Source organism: Xyrauchen texanus, chromosome 8, assembly GCF_025860055.1.
Source record: "Xyrauchen texanus isolate HMW12.3.18 chromosome 8, RBS_HiC_50CHRs, whole genome shotgun sequence".
Taxonomy (NCBI): domain Eukaryota; kingdom Metazoa; phylum Chordata; class Actinopteri; order Cypriniformes; family Catostomidae; genus Xyrauchen; species Xyrauchen texanus.
The window spans coordinates 11,151,528-11,164,783 of NC_068283.1; the positions used below are offsets into that span (position 1 = coordinate 11,151,528).

Genomic DNA, 13,256 nt, shown 5'->3' on the forward strand with positions numbered 1-13,256 from the left:
AATCAAATTCATGGCATTGTGTACATAGCGCAATACTCCACCAGATGGGCTACAGGGACCAAAAGAACTTGATTACACAAAATAGATGTTGTTTTTGTTGCTAATTGCTCAGATTACAGGGAATAATCTGGGAAAAAAAGGCAATTTTTCAACATTCACCATCATCATTAAAAATCAATTCTCCATTTCCTTTTGTGTGGGTGTGACTATTTTTCCAAAGACATGTGAAGGTGGATTTGCACCGAGTGTGTTTCTCATCCACGTCAGCAGGAGGGGGATTGAGTGCCCTTGCACAGCAAACACACAAACATACACACACACACTGCATGCATCTTTAATATAACTGAGCATGTGGAGCTTGTTTGTCACACTGACAGCTCTATTGAGGTGCCTCTCTGTCAACTCTGGGGAAGATAAATTTGTTTATATGTGCACATATGGACATATGAGCCCACTACATATATAGCTGTGTAGACATGCAGAGAATGAGTCTGCAATATCTGCATCTATGTGGCTATGTTTGGAACGTACCCGCCACATCTATGACTCAATCGCTGCAGTTCCCTGCATTGAGGACTTTTGAATGAAGGCTTATGAGTGTAGACAGGGGTGTGGAAACTCTATTAAGCAGTCGGCAACCTTTTTGAGATAGAGTGCCATTTTTTATTTTCCTAGTTAATGGTTGTGTCATTTTCTACTCTTCTCTCACTGTTGCTGGTGTGCCAGTGCTGGCACGTGTGCCATAGGTTGCCGACCCCTGGCCTAGTGGTTCTCATCTAGTTTTGCTTCAGGAACCAAATTGTACATTTGACATATGTTGCAATCCAACAGTGCCAACATTTTTTGTTGTGCAATAAAGTAAAATGTTCTTAAAATAAAACATTTACATTCATTAAAGGGGTCATGAAATAGAAAATAGTAACTGTACTATAAAAATATACTGTACATTTCAGAACTCAAAACTTCCGCCCCAGTCTAAAAAGGGCATTTATAGTTCCCACCAGTTTGAAAAGTCTCAATTTCAAAACTGCGTGTTTGTGATGTCACAAGACATTATATTTACACACCCAGAACAGGTCATCACACCCTTGTCCCCACCCACTGGCGCTCAATTCATTTAATAAAATAGAGAGGGAGAGACAGGCCTAGTGTGACCAACAATCCCTGAACACCAAAAGTAACCCATCTGGACTTTCTTGAACTTTTTTGTGCACATAACATGCATTACACAGACATCTTTGACCACTTTTAAAAGATGGGGTGTCAGTTACAACACAGAAAAGGAGACTCCGTTCTGCTTCATTCATCTACTCTGCATCTTGCTGTGTTGCTGTTTTTGTTGGTGTATGTAAACAAGCATTAGCTGGACGTCTTTGACCGTTTGGATACGTTTCTGGCGATCTGTGCCTCAGCTCACCGTGCAATGGAATGTTTGTGCGGCTAAGCTTTGCAAAAGAACTGTTATTGAAGAATGGAGCAGTTTAAAACACTTGGACTTGTCAACAAAACCGCAATTATACAGTTTATTTCATGAATATTTCAAATTTCATGACTGTTTGATAGTTATGGTGCTGATGTGTATATATTCGAATACAATGTGTTGGATGTGTGTTATGTGTAAACCCTGAAATATAGTTTTATAATGTTATGGAGCGCTTGTTTATTCTTTTCCAGTTGAGTTTCAAATATGGCTGAATTTGAAGGTCTGCTGGATGTTAGCCAATCAGAACAGTGGGCGTTTACATTGAAGTTTAAAGGAGACACAGAGGACAAAGCCGAGCGTTTCAGTAACGGGCCAGAAACATGGTGGAAAATTATAATTTATTACTAAACAGTTTTAAAAAGAGCAAAAAACTTGACTGACATTATCAGTGGACCTTAAAAAAATTAAATACATAAAAAAAAGAAGAAAAAAGAAAAAAAAGAAAAATAGCATTTCATGACCCCTTTGATATTACCATTAACTGCTTACAACACCAACAAATCATTTAATTGAGTGTTGTTTTTTTCTGATAAAAATAAAATTCTTAAAACAAGATATATTTGAAGCTAAATATTTTATTTTCTTGTTTTGTTTTCAGACAAATCTAACCAGATTTAGTAACATTTATGATTATAACAAGAAAAAATAAAAATTATTTGCCAATGGGGTAAATAAATAAATAAAATAAACCTGATTCAATGGGGAAATTGTTTTTTTTTTTTTCTTTTTTAATAATTTTTTTCTTACCCCATTGTTTAAAGTCATTATAGTTCTCAAGTATTTTTTCCCCTTTGTTAAGGAAGTTTAGACATTTTTAACAGAAAGTAAAACAAAGATTCTCAGTAGGACATTTTTTTTTTTTTGCAGTGTATGCCCAACCATGTATTTCTTTGCTGTGTAAACATGTATTTAATGTAGGAGTGGTGGTGGTGTAGTGGTCTAAGCACCATAACTGGTAATCAGAAGGTCGCTGGTTCAAGCCCCACAACCACCACCATTGTGTCCTTGAGCAAGGCACTTAACTCCAGGTTGCTCCGGGGGGATTGTCCCTGTAATAAGTGTACTGTAAGTCGCTTTGGATAAAAGCGTCTGCCAAATGCATAAATGTAAATGTAAATGTAGTTTGGGTCATATTTTTACCCCTTGCATAGTTTAATTCATTGTTTCAAACGATGAGAGGAATCAAGCAGTTTTTCCTAAATTGGCCATCTTCTACCAGATGCATTTGTGCCAAAATATCAAAAAGTCTGACTGAATGCAAAAGTTGATAAACCTATTTATTCTGTTACCTAATTTTATATTACCCTTAAACAATGGAGACTTGACTCCGTTACTATAATCTCTATTAAGGTATTTACCAAATTAAGCTTTTTAATAGCCTTTATATTTCACCAGATGAGGTGTTCTGTATATACTGTATTTCACCAGATAAAGCTTTTTTATAATAATTCACAAATATGAAGTTGGACACAGATATAACAAATTCCCATAAAGTGTCATTAACTACATTTCCATCCAAGGATTATTTTTGCGAAAAAAGTTTCAAAATAAAACTGATGGAAATGCAAATTATCGCAAAAATTTCACAAGTATCGACACAATATTTTTCTGTTTAACTGTAGCGCATAAAATGTTGATACTTCAAATGACGAGAAAAACAGTTTTGGAAAAAAAACATTTCGTTATCCTGTGTTATCATGATGACAAGGAATACATCCTTGAAAGCCAATTTATTGTTCGTAATTATGGATTGATCTTAATGGCGTATAGTCTGATGCTACAAACATGAAACTTCCAGGAGTGCAACACAAATATCTAGAATCATGCACATCGACAAGTGCACGGAGAACAAATGAATGGCCACTCTTTGTAATTAATGTAATCGTGGTAGACATTTGTTTATTTATAAAGTTCCTGTTCCACACCATTCAAAATAATAGACGGCAGTAATGGAATTAACCCATATTACAAAAAACATATATTTCTGTGCAAATAAATACACAATACTAGGAGAAAAGCTTCAGTGTGCTCTTTTGGAACACTAAACAAAATTCCCTGTATTAAATTAAATAAATTACCAAATGAATAAAGCATTAAATAAAATAATTAATTACAAACGAAAAAAAAAAAAGTAAAGCCTTTTCTTTACACAAACTTAAATTAGCTTTACCCTGTTCTGTAGATGAAAAAAGCTGTCTGAATGACATTCTCAGAATGTTCTACACTTTTTTCAAGAATATAAACTATCAGAACTATTTGTCCAATGCCGAGTTCACTTTCAGAAAACAAACTTTAGAAAATTTTAAAAATAATATTTTAAATCTAATCACCTTTACTTCAGAAAATAAATTGCATTATGATGCAAAAAATTATTTTAGATGACAATCAAGTTCAGTTGGTCTTTAAAAGTTGCTGTACAAATATGCAGGACATAATGCAGTTGTGATGGCGATGCTTTAGATTAGATGATTGTTCAAAATACAGCATATGCACATCGATTGTTCTTTAATAGCTGTGCAGACAGCATATACACATCGATTGTTCTTTAATAGCTGTGCACACAGCATATACACATCGATTGTTCTTTAATAGCTGTGCAGACAGCATATACACATCGATTGTTCTTTAATAGCTGTGCACACAGCATATACACATCGATTGTTCTTTAATAGCTGTGCACACAGCATATACACATCGATTGTTCTTTAATAGCTGTGCACACAGCATATACACATCGATTGTTCTTTAATAGCTGTGCAGACAGCATATACACATCGATTGTTCTTTAATAGCTGTGCACACAGCATATACACATCGATTGTTCTTTAATAGCTGTGCACACAGCATATACACATCGATTGTTCTTTAATAGCTGTGCAGACAGCATATACACATCGATTGTTCTTTAATAGCTGTGTACACAGCATATACACATCGATTGTTCTTTAATAGCTGTGCACACAGCATATACACATCGATTGTTCTTTAATAGCTGTGCACACAGCATATACACATCGATTGTTCTTTAATAGCTGTGCACACAGCATATGCACATCGATTGTTCTTTAATAGCTGTGCACACAGCATATACACATCGATTGTTCTTTAATAGCTGTGCACACAGCATATACACATCGATTGTTCTTTAATAGCTGTGCACACAGCATATACACATCGATTGTTCTTTAATAGCTGTGCACACAGCATATACACATCGATTGTTCTTTAATAGCTGTGCACACAGCATATACACATCGATTGTTCTTTAATAGCTGTGCACACAGCATATACACATCGATTGTTCTTTAATAGCTGTGCACACAGCATATACACATCGATTGTTCTTTAATAGCTGTGCACACAGCATATACACATCGATTGTTCTTTAATAGCTGTGCACACAGCATATACACATCGATTGTTCTTTAATAGCTGTGCACACAGCATATACACATCGATTGTTCTTTAATAGCTGTGCACACAGCATATACACATCGATTGTTCTTTAATAGCTGTGCACACAGCATATACACATCGATTGTTCTTTAATAGCTGTGCACACAGCATATACACATCGATTGTTCTTTAATAGCTGTGCACACAGCATATACACATCGATTCGTCTATAATAGCTGTGCACACAGCATATACACATCGACTGTTCTTTAATAGCTGTGCACACAGCATATACACATTGATTGTTCTTTAATAGCTGTGCACACAGCATATACACATCGATTGTTCTTTAATAGCTGTGCACACAGCATATACACATCGATTGTTCTTTAATAGCTGTGCACACAGCATATACACATCGATTGTTCTTTAATAGCTGTGCACACAGCATATACACATCGATTGGTCTATAATAGCTGTGCACACAGCATATACACATCGATTGGTCTATAATAGCTGTGCACACAGCATATACACATCGATTGTTCTTTAATAGCTGTGCACACAGCCTATACACATCGATTGTTCTTTAATAGCTGTGCACACAGCATATACACATCAATTGTTCTTTAATAGCTGTGCACACAGCATATACACATCGATGGGTGGTCCTTATACTAAGACCGAAAGTTTCCCCCACTACTTGGTGCAGGTTGCCAGCTTGAACAGGGCCATGATGATTCACTTTCGGGTCAGAACCGGTGGCAACATCAGGACCAATATTACAGTCCTATCAGAAGGGTAATTCCTCATCTTCTGGTTGCATTTATTTGTGAAATTTAAAAGACAGAAGCTGTCTAATTTCAATGAATTGTCTAAATACTCTCCCCATTTTACCAAAACTTCAGAGGAAATATATTAGGGACATCTGGGAGGCTAAATGTACACAATTAGCGATAAACACACATTTCTGAATGGAAACAGCTTAAGAGCAGATTTATTTTGCCATAAACCAAAACGTATGCGATAAAGTGTTTTTTAGGCATGACGTCATCACATACACCATTTTTATTGATAAAAGGACATTTGAATGGAAACAGGCAGAAGACAGCAAATTTCCCAAATTTTATATTTTGTTTTACATATTTTCAATCTGTCGATAACAGAATAGCGCAAAGAGTGGTTGTAAACTAGGCTACTGACTGTTTTTATTTCACCTCTAGAGGCCACTGTTATGCTGTAGGATGGGGGGAAAAAATATCTGCAACTATCTGTATAAAATTTCGCAGATAACCGATAGATCCAAAAAGCAAGTATTAGCACCTATTATTAATCGGTAAAACCAATATATTGGTCTACCTCTAAACACATAAATTGATGCAAAAATATCTGATGGGAAATGGTGCTTGTCAGTAATTTGGCAGAATGGGGTAAATTTCAGCATACATGAACATTCGGAAGCAGCATGTCGATTTCCTGATCATGTTGATCAGAACATATCAATGCAAATCATTTTTGGGTCACAACACCAGTTGAGAACCACTGGCTTTTACTCTTCCTGCTGATGCTGAGTTCTCCTAATAAAGATCTCATATTAATCTTTATTACATCAATTGACTCGGCATGTGTGCAGCAAGCATTGGGAATTAATATAATTCTACTGACATTCCTGCAACCTTCAAATAAATGATGATACAAAAACAGAGCACTCTTATGCACAATTCCCTCTTCAATGTAATTTTTGGCCTACATTACAAGGGCTGTAATGATGTGAAATGACTTATTACATGTCTTATTAGAACTTATAATTTGATTTGGTAAACACTGTTAAAGCCTTATGGCAATTCAAATATTTCCCCATTACATTTGGCTTCAAAGTACTCAAATAATGATGGTTTTTCAATAGGGAAGATTTTAAACTTGTGCTCAAATGATGACATTTTACGTGGCCGTTTTTACTCACAGTATGAATTTATGTCTATTGCTCTGTTCCAAAACCTAGTGAGCTGTCTTGCTGTCTACGTTCTGCATAGGTAGCTAACGTACCTACTAAGGCAGAATCCTAATGGAAATGTAACCTCATAAATTAGATTTTAAACACTCTGGGTTAGCAGACCAAAAAATCTTCTTCAAATATTCTTGTACTTTAAAACATATCATATATATTTTTGCCCTATACAAAACTCTTTAGAATGAGAAGGCCCCTTCCCCCAATACCGCTTGCCAATAATTTACAAAAGCAATTCGCAAATCAGGGTTGTGCGGTTGACAAGCCCTTCAATAAGTACCAAACTTTTAGTTTCAATAGGAAATATGCCATTCATGTGCATTACACTACCATGAACTAGCGCTCATCAGCACAAGTGCACAAGAGAATCAACTAATGCTAAGAGTGGATTTAGTGCTTGAAATTAGCATGTTGCTAGGCTAACAACTTTACACTCTAATAAGCACAAAAATACATCGCACACATAAATAATAGTGAAATAGTCATTTATTTATTTTTTAGATTCGCTTTTCGGTAATGAGAAATTTTGCTTTCTTATTATTTGGAACAGTCAACTATTCTAAGTGAGCAACTCATTTTAGCTTTCATTGTGGACAGACAAATTACTTGACACTGAAAACTTAAATCTTAAAATTTTCCGCGTGCCACTATGTCTCACGGCCAGTGTGTGTGAAGCAAATTTAATCATCTGCACAATTTTTATTTACTGTCTGCATCCAGCTCAGTTTTTCTAGAAGTACGGGCAGTCCGCATCTGTGTGCTTTGTCTCTGTATACACCTGCTATTGACTGTACCAAAGCGTATCACAAAGCAGTCATAGTGCGTAGGCAACAAACGCGCATGGGTTTGTGGTCAAAACAGTATATTTTGACACATTAATTTCACAGTGAAATTAGAAACAGTAGGTTGACTTTTCTTTAGACACAGTCAATCTGTGCTACTTACCGAAATGTGAAACACTGCCCCCAGTGGTCAAAGCGGTAAGTGTTGTTAGGCGTACAGGCAAGTGAGAGCTCAATTTTCTGGGTGTAATGCCACAGAGGGGCAACGAATGCGATTTTCAGCTAAACAGTGAGGAGGAATGCATATTTTATAAACTGAACCCCCAAACCTAACCATCAGTGGAGTAAAAATTTAATGTTAGAGGGAAAAATGAAACTTCAGATTTGTGCTCATCACTGATTATGCAAACATAATTACTTCCTGGTTTTAACACAGGATTAAACCCAGGCCTCGAACCCAGGCCTCCCACACTGCTAAAGCAGTGTGATTTCGTTCACAGAACAAGGGAAAGTAAACACGATGGAGCCGATGCAAATCTGATAGGAGATACTGCTTGTCAGTTAGTTGGCATAATGTGGCCAAACTAAGGGTACCAGAACTCTCGGAAACACCAAGACGACATCCAATGTTGATTTTGAAAGATTAGAGCACACAACCGTAAATGAGATATAACGGCACACGGAAAAATTAAGTATTCCCAAGCCTTTGTGTCACATTAGTGCATGGTGTCAGGCTTTGGAATAAAGCTAGTGTCTATGTACGTGGACATTTCTGTGGTGTTACGCTGGGGAGCCCCTTTTACAGAGAAATCTCATTGGTCCATATTCTCGCACCACATAAAATATCTTCTGACTGGCTACTGCGCTAGTGATGCATTGCACAACATTTACACTTTCAGTGTGGACAGTGAATTACTTGACACTGGAAACATGGCACGGTATTAGGCTTTGGAACAGAGCTAGTGTCTATACACTGTATGTGCACATCAAATGTGACTATTCCAATGCAGGAATAGAATTCATTACGTAGCATTTCACTCAATTCATAAGCATCCATGTAACCATATGCAGCTCCATTCATGTATTTATTTTAACTACAAGGATCCACTTTCACTAAAGGCCAGTAACATCCTCAGTTGCTAGGCAACCTCAATGTTACAGAATATGAGGTATGAGATTGAAAAAGCAATAATATCAGAAATAAATCTTAAAAGCAGGAGCTAGCATGGAGGTCACTAAGGTGACTGCTCGGACAGTGTGGGAAGCCCTGATGGCTGCAGGCAGGTGGAATTTACCTAGTCAACCAGGGGGGTCCTCTCTCGCGGGCACATGGACAGGCAGCCCACGGCGGAGGGGCGGAGGAGGGGAGGCTTGGGGGGTTTCCGAGGGACATGTCGTTGCGGGTCAGCATGAGAGGCGTTTTAAAGTAAAGGGGCGAGGCATTGGTGTCGGGCAGAGCGGCGTGCGGCGCATCACACAAGGGGCCGTGTTTAGGAAAGTGCAGGCAGCTCGGTTTGGGGTTGGAGTTGATATCGAGTGAGGAAGAAGAGGAAGGGGGTGGCTGGGGCTGGGGGGGGCTGAAGCCAGACCAGCGCAGGGGCAGAGGCGGGGAGGTGGGAGGCTGGGATTCGGGTCCGGGGGCGACAGGCCGAGCACAGGGAGGGGGTTTGGGGTAGAAGTGGTGAGGGGTGGGGTGGGAGGAAGAGGATGAAGAAGGGTAAGGAGGGGGTGGCCGCTCCTCCACGTGGGACGCATAGACATTTGAGGAATCCGGCCGATTGGGCGACACGTCGTCTGAGCTGCAGATATTGAAAACAATAAAGAGCAAACACAGGAGAGAGAGCTCTGGTCAACTGCACACGCATGAATGCGTAACAGGAAAGTGGATTTTCAGCTCCAGCTGTGGCTCTCTAATGTTATACAATATTTATCATAAAAATTCCATCAGGATCCTTTTTTTCTGCAACTGTGCATGTTTGTCTCAAGCTGATATATGCATTTAGCCATTTTAGCACACGGCAATGAGCAAAAGGTTTAACAAACATCAAGCTTAGCAACGAAAAAGAGGCGCAAGGAAAGACTTCAAATTCCATTGATGAAAAAAATAAACACAGCGATGCATTAAAACAAGAAAGAAAAATACACTGAAAATGACCTTGTGTCTGTGCACTGCACCAAGTCATGATAAAATTCAAGTAAAAGCCCAACCTCTGATAAGAACATCAGAGAGGAATGTCATTTTCTTACTGCGTACAATAACCTATCCAGAGCGAGGATTGAAAGCAAGGTCTCCAAAACCCAGAGCAGTTAAACACAGACACAAAAAACCCTTTAATTGACTGAAACAGTCAAAGAGGGAGAAGTTAAGCTTGTTAAGTTAAGCCATCACAAACCCATACGGCAATGACTGAACCATGCCAAGTCTTTAATGAATGATTTACATAGTATGGGCTTATGGATTTGATTAGTGAAATTTCATGAATGGTATGAATTCTTACATTCATTTGATGAGACAATCCTGTGATAGTTTAATCTCACTAAATGACAATACATACATTGATTTGTGTAATACCTACATTCATGTAAAGACAGAAGAAATTACTTTCATTTAGAGATACAAATTCATTGAGGGATCATCCTTGTTATGCAGTACCTTCAGAACTATTTTAAAAGATGTATATGCTTGCGTTACAAGACTTTCAGAAATATGCCTTGGTCAAGCTCAGGCAATTAAACTTTACTAATTACAACTTGATTACTTACACAAAATAATTTGGATGCCTATAAGGATGGAAAGCTAAAGATATTGAGAGTGATTAATGCTCCATTTTTTGAAATTTTTAATCACAGTAGAAGGTTTTGGATTGAGTTAAACCAACAACTACCACAAATTACCACAAAACTCATTAAATCCATGGCTAATAGTTAATGATGTTGGAGCTGTTGTTTTCCCACCAAAACTTCCTGATGTCAATAAAGAACCGGCTTTCCTGGTGGCTTAAAAGGGATAGTTCACCCCAAATTTAAAATTCTCTCATCAGTTACTTACCCTCATGCATCCCAGATGTGTATGAATTTCTTTCTTCAGCAGAACAAAAACATATATTTCAGCATTGTAGGTCCATACAATGCAAGTAGAGGGTGGCCAGGCCTTTGAAGCTCAAAAAAGGAGATAAAGACAGTGTGGAGTGGAGGGTGGCGGGGCCGGGTCAAAATATCATGCGCCCGGTCCCCAATCGGCCTGATGAGGCGCGCGAGGGATAAAGGCGGCCGGTGACGATGGTTCGAGAGAGAGAGAATTACGGGCATGTCCGTCGTGTGTGTGTTTGTTTAATATTTGTGTATTTTGAGTTCAGTTTGCATTAAATTATGATTTATGTTGACAAGCCGGTTCTCTGATGTACCGTCGCGTGGTCCTCGAACACTACGCCACACTCTCCGGCGGACGACAGCCGCTCCTCTCCGGGCGAATCGGAGTCAAATCTCTGACCCCCAGCGGACAGGACGCCCCTCCGCTTTTCTGGCGGCACCTGGGAACATTCCTCCGCCCCTGGCAGCGGACGCCGGTCTAACCTTGACCCCTCCGTGTTTCTGGGGGACGACAGGGCACTCCTCCGCCCCTGGCAGCGGCTCCATCGCTCCAGGAGGTCGGGAAATCCAATCCCCACTCACCCTGCGGACGACGGCCGTTCCCGCATCCAGGCGGTCGGGCTACTCCGTCTCCCAGGAGATGGTAGTGGCACACCCCTGGGTGGACGGTAGTGTCGAGGACTCTGCAACGGGCGTCCCTCCTCCTTCCCGGGCTTTCGGCACCAATGTAACACTGTTAAGGATGGGCAAGGAGGATGCGAGAACCGGCTTGTCAACATAAATTATAATTTAATGCAAACTGAACTCAAAATACACAAATATTAAACAAACACACACACGACGGACATGACCGTAATTCTCTCTCTCTCGAACCATCGTCACCGGCCACCTTTATCCCTTTATACCTCGCGCGCCTCATTGGGGACCAGGCGTGCGATATTCCAACCCAGCCCCGCCCCCCTCCGCTCCACAGACAGCATATAGGTAATATATTCAACTCAAGTGGTTTAATCCATGCCTTCTGAAGCAATCCAGTTGGTTTTGGGTGAGAACATACCAAAATATAACTCAATATAACTTTCAAGATTTCAAGCTCGATTACACTTCCTAGTGCTTGATGCATGCACAAAGTGCTTGATGGCTAGAAAAGGTATTGAACTTTAGATCACGACAGACAGGGAGACTGGCTGTCAAGACGTACAGTGAAAAAGGAGTTACATTTTGGTCTGTTCTCACCCAAAACCTACTGGACCACTTTAGAAGACATGGATTAAACCAATAGAGAGGTATGGATTACCTTTATCTTCTTTTTGGAGATTCAGAGATCTGGTCACCATTCACTTGCATTCTATGGAACCTACAGAGCTGAGATTTTCTTCTAAAAATCTTTGTTTGTGTTCTGCAGAAGAGAAAAAGTCTCACTCATTTGAGATTACAGGAGGGTGAGTAAATTATGTGAATTTATATTTTTGGGTGAGCTATTCCTTTAAGTAGAAATTATTTTGCCCCACAGTTTTCCCATCCTGTATCCTGTCTCCACTCTTAATATTTCCTTTAATAATACTTATAATAATAAATAAAATGTATATAAAGTTTGATATCCTCCCAGTGATTTGTTTACTGTTGTGGTTGGGGAGCTGACAGAAAGGTTTGATATGGGTAAAAATTAACCATGTTTTTACTATAGTAATGTTGTAGTAACCATGTTTTTTGGCAGAAGCCATAGTTTTAATGCACTTAACCATGGTGTTACTACAGTAATATGGTGTTAATATAGTATCCATCTTTTAATTTTGTGGTTACTATGATTTTACTACAAAATACCATGGTGATACAATGGTTACTGTAGTAAAACTAAACTTAATTTTAATTAAGGTTAGGGTGTCTGTGGGACTCTATAAACACAATAAACAAATTGTTGTGATGCCCCTATACTGTATGTTAGTATTTAATTAGAAGTTCTACTTTGTGCAAAGAATATGCTATTTTGTTGCCAAATACACTAAGAGCAAATCGCATCTGCCTTAATTTTTACACATTTTAATTGAATACAAATGTAGAATTTACATTATATTTTCAAGTTCACACTCTAACTTATTCAATGTAGAAAGTACTTAATCTTTTCTGATATTATTTACTTCACCACAAAAATTGTTTTTTTCCCTTTAGACATTGTTAACCATTAAACACAATTCCCAAAAGAACACATTATGTTTTACACATTTCAATTAGAAAAAGAGATTAATATAGACACCTAAAATTTTTCTTTATATTTGCCAGTTGGTACATACATAGTACCTGAGGACATGAAAAATAAGCCAACATCTGTCAGGTTCCTGCTTTCACTATGTTGTATTGTTTTTAATGTTGTGGCAGGATCCTGACAGTCTTGTCTCTGTATTGTTTTGTTTTCTGTTGTGCCTTATCTCTTGTGAAAGTGCACTTGGCCATGTGTCGTTTGCCAGTTATCTGTCTGATTATTAGTTGATTGTCCCCA

General features: G+C 38.5%; 1 pseudogene; it reads right to left on the minus strand.

The window, feature by feature from the left end:
* The window catches only part of LOC127648249 (rho GTPase-activating protein 44-like), a 111,016-nt pseudogene that overhangs the window by 11,162 nt on the left and 86,598 nt on the right, over nucleotides 1-13,256 (minus strand).